At 43.1% G+C, this 10,434-nt stretch overlaps 1 non-coding gene across 1 annotated transcript; it reads left to right on the top strand.

The window, feature by feature from the left end:
• Positions 1–283: 283 nt before the first annotated feature.
• Trnat-ugu lies at positions 284–358 on the top strand. The gene has a single exon. It is a non-coding gene; the product is annotated as a tRNA-Thr (tRNA).
• The last annotated feature ends 10,076 nt before the right edge of the window (positions 359–10,434 follow it).

Genomic DNA, 10,434 nt, shown 5'->3' with positions numbered 1-10,434 from the left:
CTTACATGGATATGGTGACTGTTCTTTCGGACATGTCTGAAAGAACAGACGCCATATCCATATAAGTATATAGTTCTGGCAACACCGACCATGACCTCCTTTTTCTGTGCGAATGCACACATATTCCACGAACTCTTACGGGACTTGGTAAGAATGTCTCCCACGAGTAATGAGTGTGTTTGGGTGGGACACTGCTGATGTAGTGTGTGGACATACAAGGTGAGAATTTGGGTCTCGCGGGAGGCCTGCGCCAGATAGTCCCTGCAGTCGTGCTATTCTCTTTGCCCTCGGTGGCTCAGACGGATAGAGCGTCTGCCTTGTAAGCAGGAGATCCCGGGTTCGAGTCCCGGTCGGGCCATACATTTTCACCTGTCCCCGTTGATATATATCAACGCCTGTTAGCAGTTGAAGGTATTAATATAATTCTAATTTCATTCGCAATAACGTCGCCATAGTTCACGCTTCGGCATTTACTGCAAGCACGCAAGAAAGACACGAATGCCACGCTAATGCCTTGCCTACATGTCGGAGTTTAGATGGCCGCATACGAATCGTGCTATGTTGTATGCAGGCCGCAGCAACGCCCTTTCATCGCACCTCATATAAATATTGGCTGTAACAAAACCAGCGACCGTGTAAAATTGGAAGCATTCTAACAATTACCTTTGCTACTTACTTGTTGTCCTCCTAGTTTGCGCACATGAAATCATTCACGGGGGCGTTTCTTCAGAGTTTAGAACGTACGTTGTATTGCCAATTCTTCTTTTTAACAACAAAAAGGTATAAATGAACCATCCTTTAAGCATCAGGTGGAAGACGCAGAAGGATGAGATGAGCAATTGCTTAGTTCACTTTCCAAGAGTATTTCATTCATCATTATCTGAAATATTGCTTCAAAATTTCGGAAGCTTTACAGTGTAAGTTTTTCATTAATTCCAACCCAGAACGAATGTCATGTAGACGGATTTCATTAAAAAGTTTCCGAATTTTCGAGGAAACTGAACAAGCAAATAAATTCCGTTTGACTGAATTTAACCAAGTAACTTCAAGCGCACGCCCGATATTTATCCATTCGATATAGCGCTTTTGAGAGATGATGGCATGTTCCTGGTTTGCAGAGTGTCATTCACGAAGAACTCATTTTAAGTGAATAGTGAAGCTTATGGTTCGATGATTAAGAGAAATTCTCCAGGCAAGACACGTTAGTACAGATTTGATAAGAGGTAAATCTTCAGTGAATGCTGGGTGCTTTGTGTCATTGATATAGAGTAGTAAATAAAAAGCAAATTGGCACAGCTGTATCATTAACAGCAGTATCAGAGTTTGATCTGCGTATCGACGAATTTGTGATCGGCTGGTACACCGATATCCTGGCTGTGCAAAATTGTAGAATCTCTCCTACAAACAACTGTATGATCTGCAGTAGGATAATTTCTTAATAAGCCAGTATCAATTGTTGAAAGGAGAAAATATAATAGTACAGCAAATGAGCCAGGCGAAAGGGAATACAAACATCACAAAATGAAACTGACAGGAAGTGAAAACGGCTAAGTAGGAAGGGCTAGAGTACATACGTAAAGTTCAGAAGCATATTTCACAAAGGGAAAGGATATATTCCACCTACAGAAAATTTGAAAGGACCTTTGGAGTAAAGAGAAGAATCTGTGTGAATGTTAAAAGCCCAAATGGAAACCAGTCCTAAGCAAAGAACGGAAAGCTCAAATGTGGAAGAGGTATATAGTGCGTCTGTACGAGGGACATGAAGGCAATATTATAGAAAAGGACGTGGACATAGATGAAGATGAGATGGGAGATATGACATTAAGAGAAGATGTGACAGAACACTGAAAGACGTAAGTTGAAACAAGGCCCCTGGAGTCGCCGAAATACCGTCAGAACTACTGATAGTCTTGGGAGAGACAGCTATGACAAAACTATTCCATCTGGTGAGAAAGATATATGAGACAGGCGAAATATTCTCAGACTTCAAGAAGAATGTAATAATTCCAATTCCAAAGAAAGCAGGTGCTGACAGCTGTGAATACTACACAACTATCAGGTCAATAAGTCATGGTAGCAAAATACTAACGCAAATTATGTACAGACGAATGGAAAAACTGGTTTAAGCGGACCTCGTGGAAGCTCACTTTGGATTCCGGAGAAATGCAGGAACACTGAAGCAATACTGACGTACGACTTATTTTAGAAGATAAGTTAAGAATAGGCAAAGCTACGTGTACAGGATTGTTAGACTTAGAACTAGCATCTGACAATGTTGGCTGGAATACTCTCTTTTAAATTCTGAAGGTAGCGGGGGTACAAACTCAGGGAGCGAAAGGCTATTTACAACCTGTATAAAAAAGAGACCGCAGTTATAGCAGTCAATGGGCAGGGGAAAGGAAAGCGGTGGTGGAAAAGGGAGTGAGATAGGATTATAGTCTATCGACGATATAGCCTACTGCCGATGTTCAATCTGCAAACTGAGTAAGCAGTAAGTAGGAATTAAGGTTCAGGGAGAAGAAATAAAAGCTTTTAAACTTGACGATGGAATTGTAATTCTGCCAGAGACAGCTAAGGACTTGGAAAGCAGTTGAACGGACTGGACAGTGTTCTGATAGGATACACGATGAATATCCAGAAAACCAAAACAAAGATAATGGAATGACGTCGAATTAAATCAGATTATGCTGAAGAAATTTGATTAGGAAACGAGACACTTGAAGTTGTAGTTTAGGTTTATAATTGGGCAGAAAAGTAACTGACGATGGCCGAAGCAGAGAGGATATAAAACGTACACTGGCAAGTCGAAGAAAGCCTTTCTGAAGAAGGGAAATTTTGTAACATCGTACATAGATTTAAGTGTTCGGAATTCTCGTCTGACAGTGTGAATCGAAATAATGTGAAGCTATTTTCATGGATTGTATCCATGTATGGAAGTGGAACAAGGGCCATGAACAATATAGACAAGAAGAGAATAGAAGCTTTCGAAATGTGGTGCTACATAAGAATATTCAAGATTAAATGGGTAGATACGTAAGGATGTTATTCAATCTTATATTGAGCAAGCAGTGAAGGAAAGAAAAGAAAAATTCGGAGTAGGTATTAAAATCCAAGGAGAAGAAATAGAAACTTTGAGGTTCGCCGATGACATTGTAATTCTGTCAGAGACAACAAAGGACTCAGAAGAGCAATTGAACGGAATGGATAGTGTCTTCAGAGGAGAATATAAGATGAACATCAACAAAAGCAAAACGAGGATAATGGAATGTAGTCGAATTAAGTCGGGTAATGCCGAGGGAATTAGGTTAGGAAATGAGCCACTTAAAGTAGTAAAGGAATTTTGCTATTTGGGGAGCAAAATAACTGATGATGGTTGAAGTAGAGAGGATATAAAATGTAGACTGGCAATGGCAAGGAAAGCGTTTCTGAAGAACAGATATTTGTTAACATAGAGTATAGATTTAAGTGTCAGGAAGTCGTTTCCGAAAGTATTTGTATGAAGTGTGGCCATGTATGGAAGTGAAACATGGACGATAACTAGTTTGGACAAGAAGTGAATAGAAGCTTTCGAAATGTGGTGCTACAGAAGAATTCTGAAGATTAGATGGGTAGATCATATAACTAATGAGGAGGTATTGAATAGGATTAGGGAGGAGTTTGTGGCACAACTTGACAAGAAGAAGGGACCGGTTGGTAGGACATGTTCTGAGGCATGAAGGGATCACCAATTTAGTACTGGAGGGCAGCGTGCAGGGTAAAAATCGTAGAGGGAGACCAAGAGATGAATACACTAAGCAGATTCAGAAGGATGTAGGTTGCAGTAGGTACTGGGTGATGAAGAAGCTTGCACAGGATAGAGTAGCATGGAGAGCTGCATCAAACCAGTCTCAGGACTGAAGACCACAACAACAACAACAACAACAACAACGTAAGGAATGAGGAGTTACTGAATATAAATGGGGAGAGAAGAAATTTGTGGTGCAACATAACTAGAAGAAGTCATCTGTTGATAGGATACATTCTGAGACGTCAAGGAATCACCAATTTAGTTAGTAAAGGAGGGAAGTGGGGGGAGGGGGTAAAAATCATAGAGAGAGAAGTAGCGGTACATGCAGTAAGCAGGTTCAGAAGGATGTAAGCTGCACTAGTTATTCGAAGAGGATGAGTGGCGGGGAGAACTGCAACCAACCAGTCTTCGGACTGATGATCACAACATAAAAAACAAGTCAGTATCTACCAGTAAAACATATATGCCAATATCTGATCCGTCGAAAGCAAAGATTCCTCACCAAATAGTGCATGCTTGAGTAGATATTCTGAGCCGACAACGTATGTAAGTTGGTAGTCAGCGCCAGCATCTGTTCCGCAGAGCAGGCCGGGAGTGCATCACACGCGGAATAGAGGGACGTGGCTCAGTTCACGACGTTGTTTCCAGCGCTCGGCGTCCCTTCCATCTGCGGCAATCACCACCTGCCCCTTCTGGCTCAGCCATGGCACGGTAGCTAGCTCGCCGTCCATCATCCAACTTTTGCGGAAACACTTGAGGGCCAGGAAGGAAACTTTCCAAATTACTCGGGGAAAGGTGCGGTGCGGTGCGCACGCGGACGATTTGAATATCCCCGGACGTGTGGCGCATTTGTTCCGCGGCCGTCGCGGTGACCCAAGTCGCAAATATTCTTTTCCCCCCTCTGTGCCCACCTGCTCTTCGCAGTTCTCCTCGTCCTCTCCTTTCCCCCTCTCTTCTCCTTCGTTTCGGCTCCCGTTTTTATTTCACCTGTTCCCGGCCTCCCCGACGCGAGCGGGATATTGGCGCCGACCGGCAGGTTAGCCGGCGCGGACACGGCCGTCGACGCCGACGCCAGCGCCGCCGCGCTGATGGCTCAGTTCGATAAAATGTGCCGGTGAGGTTCATTAGGCGGCGATACGGAGACCGGCGCCCCTCGCTTATTAGTCCCCTTGTCCAAGGGCCTCGGGCGAGGTAGGGCGCGTCTGGCCGCTGTATCTTTTGCCGGTAACACCCGTCCCGGCTGTCTCTGGCATTCATAGGCCTCAGTATCTCAAATGCGGATTGCACGTTCTGCAAGGTTTGTAAAAGGTTGCTGATAGTCCCTTTTTTTTCTTTATTGTGAGTTTGATCACCTTATACAAAGGCAGGCTGTCAGCAGCATAGTACGCCACTCTTCAGCCTTGAGTTTTACAATAAGTATTACATATAGGTGGCACAGAGAATACAATCAAAACGGCGGGCAAAAACTGTAGACACTAAAAAACAAAAAACATGGAGCCATTCACGCTGGATGAGAAATATCACTAACACTAGTTGACACGGCGCACATAACATGGAAGACGGCGACGGCACACGTGAACAGTGGTGACGTGACGGTGAAAGAACACTAAACACAAACGAAGGCACACGCACGAGACACTGATGGCGATGATCTCCGGCGCGCGAATGTTCACTGAGCGTGTGCGAGTCCGGGGACCTGCCAAGAGAGGAGGAGGAAGGGAGTGGGAGAGGGGAGCGCAGGGATGCCATGGGCAGGGGAGATAGGGGGAGGGAGGAAGGGGGAGGGGAAGCCCGGTGGAAGAGGGGAGGAGGAAGGGAGATGGGGGAAAAGGAAAGAGAAGGGAGGGAGGATGCCTGAAGGAAAGGACACAGGAAGTGGGGGGGGGAGGATCAGAGTTGATAGGAGGGGTAGATGGAGGGGAGGAGGACATCATCAGGGAGGGGGAGCTGGCAGAAGCCACCTTGGGAAAGGGTAAGGAGGGTGGAGAGATGGAGACTGGTTGGGATGTGGGAATACAGGATCGGCAGTGGGCGGGGTGGGAGAGGATGGGTGAGACAAGCGGGTGAGGAGGATCGAGTTTGCGGGAGGTGTACAGGATTCTTATCCTTTCAAGGAAAAGGAGGAGGTGGGGGAAGGGGATGAGATCGTACAGGATCCGCGAGGGGGAGGGGAGACGGATGCGATAGGCGAGGCGGAGAGCATGGCGTTCAAGGATTTGGAGGGATTTATAAAAGGTAGGGGGGGGGAGATCCAGGCCGGATGGGCATAACAAAGGATAGGGCGGAGATAATCCCATGAAATAAATCTACTTTACAGCTGTTATAAACTTGGAAGTCGCGAGCTCTATCGTCTTATCTCGTGTTTTCTACTAAAAGTCTCGTGCTTGTACTCTTGCTAACATTAATATTACAGAGATCGCCTAAACTTTATTATTATTATTATTATTTTAATTGGTCCTGTGCACAACAGATAACTTACTTGGTCTTTCTGCTGCCAATGCTTGATCTGCTGCATTCCATCTGTTGTGTACATAGTTCCGCGTAGTCAGCGCGTACACAGCTTTCCCACTAGAGCGCGCCCCACTAAGCACAACAGCGCAGGCGCAGCGCTCGTCCGTCTCCGCACTACGAGATGGCACTGCCACAAAGACGGACCAAATTCTGCTTCCGCCGATCCGCGTATTAATATGTAACGCAGCCAATGAGATCGCAGCTAACGTAGAACCTTTTCTCCTCGCGGATCACACTCGCACAGTGATACCTGAACGCTCGAGGTATTATAACGAGTGTACAGACCTCCAATTAGTTAGCCTGCATTAGTCTGCATTTATCTGCACCAGTCTGTACCAGTCTGCATTAGTCTGTACTAGTCTATAGTCAAGTTTCAGTCTGCGACTAATAAGATTATCATATTCCTGTACATACCCATGAAGATAAATGAATAGACACTTCGTCAAGTATCAGAGATATGTGAGAATAAGATTAACGTACCGCGACAAAAGGAATTTCAGATTGCCAATTGTAAATAGCATCCAGAACCAAGTTAAGTAATTTTTATGCTGGTTATCATTTTAATAAATGTGTGTGAAAATTAATCAAGTTCTGTTTAAAGTGGGTCACCGTCAATCTGCTACTCTAAGCGTGCAAGTGGCATTTCTATCGTCTGACCTAACGGCAGAAGATAAACACGCCACGATAAGACCACGAGACATATTGCTGACACTCGCCTACTTCGGTAGAGCGACAAGTCAAATAATCTGATGGTGTGTGTACCGAAGGTCTTACAGTACGCACACCACGCCATCATTTAACAAAAACATAAAAAAACCTATTATTCATGCTGAGTGCAATGCATGTTCTGTATGGCGGCTCCTGCTGTTGCTGCGGTTGCTTACTACAACTACATATAATTCAAGAGAAAGAGTTTGGTCAAATTTAAACTCGATAAATGATAACCCAAACAAGTAATTCCTTTTTTTTTTCAAAAAATATATTCTGAAAGCGATTCTTTCTCATTCAGTTAACAAAACGCTAGAAACTCTTTGAATAATCGCTTCGTATGTAAATCTGCCTTCAGTGGCATTAAAGCAATATTACAAATTAATCAAACTCTTGAGACACACTGAAATACTTCTCAATTAAATACATAGTGAAACAATTCCCTGACAATTACAAAAGTAATCAGTGATAAAAATCAATACTTAATCTATTTGCCTAACAATGGTTTCCCTTAAGAATTCAACTCCTATCATTATCAAAATTACTGTCTGCTGCTACGCACATACACAAACCTTTTTCTTTAAATTAATAAGCACGTTGCAAATTATAAAATATATGAATTCAATACTAAATCCTGTGTTGCTGCTGGCGGACACGGCAGTACGGCAGCTCGGCGACGACCCCTCGCCCAACACACGTGCGCACCACAGCAGGTGGGCTTCTACACTGGCTTCAAAACTGCCACTAGTTAATCTGTGCGCTGCGAAGGGCGACAACAATATCTTAGATTCCAGAGCTTGTGTAAGTGCGCTGTAGCCCACCTTTAAATCCTAAGAGAGTATTGCCAACTCTCAAACTATACGCGCAAATAGTCAACCATCGTCTTAAATATGTAGCCGATACACATCTATCAGAAGAGCAGAACGGGTTCAGGAACAGACGTTCATATTAGCAATACAGGGTGTATCAAAAAGAATCATCCGATTTGGCACGTCAGTATTTCTGAAACTAATAAACATGTACAGTGGTTGAAAAATGGTTCAAATGGCTCTGAGCACTATGGGACTTAACATCTGAGGTCATCAGTCCCTTAGAACTTAAAACTACTTAAACCTAACTAACCTAAGAACATCACACACATCCATGCCCGAGGCAGAATCCGAGCCTGCGACCGAAGCGGTCGTGCGGTTCCAGACTGAAGCGCCTACAACCACATGTACAGTGAATTTTGTTTCTTTGATGAACGGGAAACTGTTTTTTTTTCAGACTTTTTCATGAGTGTTCAAATTGCTCCTGTTGAGATGCATGGCATATGTCCATGCGATTTTCTTATTGTTCCCACACTGCAGCGAGCATGTCTTGAGTTACAGGTTACACAGCTGCTGTTATGCGATGTCTGAATTCATTGTTGTTGGTAACAGAGGCACATAAACAGACTCTTCTATAAACCTTGTGATGGTTCTTTATTTGAGAAACCATTACCATCCTCCAACCCTATTTTTCGACACCGTGGATTAATGAATATTTTTCTGCGTATTGTCTTATATTTTTCACTGTATTCGAATTTGGTTTCATTTTTATATGTATGTACGTCAATATTTTGAGATGTTGAAATCGATATAATATCTAGTGTGATATCTTTGTACTTACTGTTATCTTTGATGCTGGCCTGTGTCTTTTGGCGCGGAAGCGTACAGAGTAGTCAAGTTTTTGTGTTGAATATGGACGGTCTTGACTTTGTGTTGGAAATGAAAAGGTGAATCTGATTTGTGGACAATGAAAAATGTTGTGAGTTTTGTTAAGAGCAGTAACGGCTGCGAAATTGTATGATGAAGTAATGTTTTCAATATGCGAAAGTATAAAAAGATTAATAAATGTGAATTTTTGTTAAAAGTGAGTGTCAAGAATAATTTCCAAGTGACTATCATTAAAAAAAGTATGATAACACATTGAAATGAAAAACATAAATCATCAAATTTCATCCTGAAAGATTGTCTTCGTAAGTTCTTCAAGTTGGCGTAATTAACATCCGAGTGCCTTTCGCACCAACAGCGACAGTCACGCCACCTAGACAACATTTTTAATTGCCAGCCAAAGCCAGAGCGAGATCGTCGTTGGATTGCAAATACAAGATAAGTGATATTATTGTCAATTTTCTTCAGTGACTGTAATCAATTGATGTAGCAATACCTGCCACATTAAAGACCTTCTAGTTGCGCAATAAAAAGTTCATACTTTGAGTGCGCGACGTGATAATTTTGGAACTAGTTAACTGTTAGTGGAGGTATTGTTATAACCTCCCACATGATATAATCACATACAGTCAGGTCCGGTGACACCGGAGGCCAGTAACGTAAGGCTACGTTCGATCCATCATTCAGTAACTCAAGTTAGCTCTGGTGCTCAGCATGATCATCATTTACAGGTTGTTTCATAAGATTACACTTGGCGTATTACGAACCCTTGGCAAAGCAGTGGGGAAACAGGGCCCAGGAGTGTTTCTTTTCCATTAAATGTGAATATGGAAAGGCGTTCTTCCGGGAAAAGTCTCTTGCCGCAACATAAGCACTGTTCACTCTTCAGTTTACAGTCCATACTGCTGCGTACACATTCCTACTCGAGCCGCAGCTGACGCAGGTAGGGTAGAGCAAACTGCTTGATTTGCATTTCTTATCAGTGATATACCTTCTCCTGCATTGTAAACTCCACTCTCGCACCATTCTTTTATTTTTACCATTACTTCTTCGAGATATACGTAGAACAGCAAAGGTGAAAGAGTGTGTACCAGTATTGCGCCAAGTTTCATCAGAACACTTAGTTCTTGGTCTTCGATTCTAATTGTCACTTTTTGGTTTTTGCATATTGTGTATTATCCGTCTTCTCCTATAGCACAGACATATTTTTCTGCGAATTTCGATCATCCTTCACCATTTTACATTGTCAAAAACGTTTTCAAGATCAATAAGTAACATAAAAGGGTGTTCATTTTTATTAGGTGTTGCCAGCATTAGCAAGTGCAATGCCAGAACCACAGCTCTGGTGCCTTTGGTTCTCCTAAGACTACGCCAATCGTCATCTAACAGATATTCAATTCTTATGTATGTCGTGTCTTTTCTTTCCGCAAGTAATGACCGCAATGGGCAAGGGGCACTACATTAGTAATATGTGGATAAACTGAGACTTTGGGCGTGACGGGAGGCGGGCTAGGATAGATCGTGCGGTTTTGATAACCACTGTGTCCAGATGGCGCAGTGGTCAGGTCATCTACCTGGTAGGCAGGACACCCGGTTTCGAAATCTCATTGATTTAAATCAGTCCCCATCGGCAGCTAATGCCACTAATTTCCTCGTGTCTTTCCTCAATTTTCTTCAGTTATTTTTTTATTGTTCTTGCCAGCAACTTTGATGCATGTGTTGTTAAGCTGACTC

Source organism: Schistocerca piceifrons, chromosome 3 (genome assembly GCF_021461385.2).
Source record: "Schistocerca piceifrons isolate TAMUIC-IGC-003096 chromosome 3, iqSchPice1.1, whole genome shotgun sequence".
In the NCBI taxonomy this organism is placed as follows: domain Eukaryota; kingdom Metazoa; phylum Arthropoda; class Insecta; order Orthoptera; family Acrididae; genus Schistocerca; species Schistocerca piceifrons.
The sequence above is the reverse complement of the archived record's forward strand: the minus strand, read 5'-3'. Positions and strand labels throughout refer to the sequence as shown.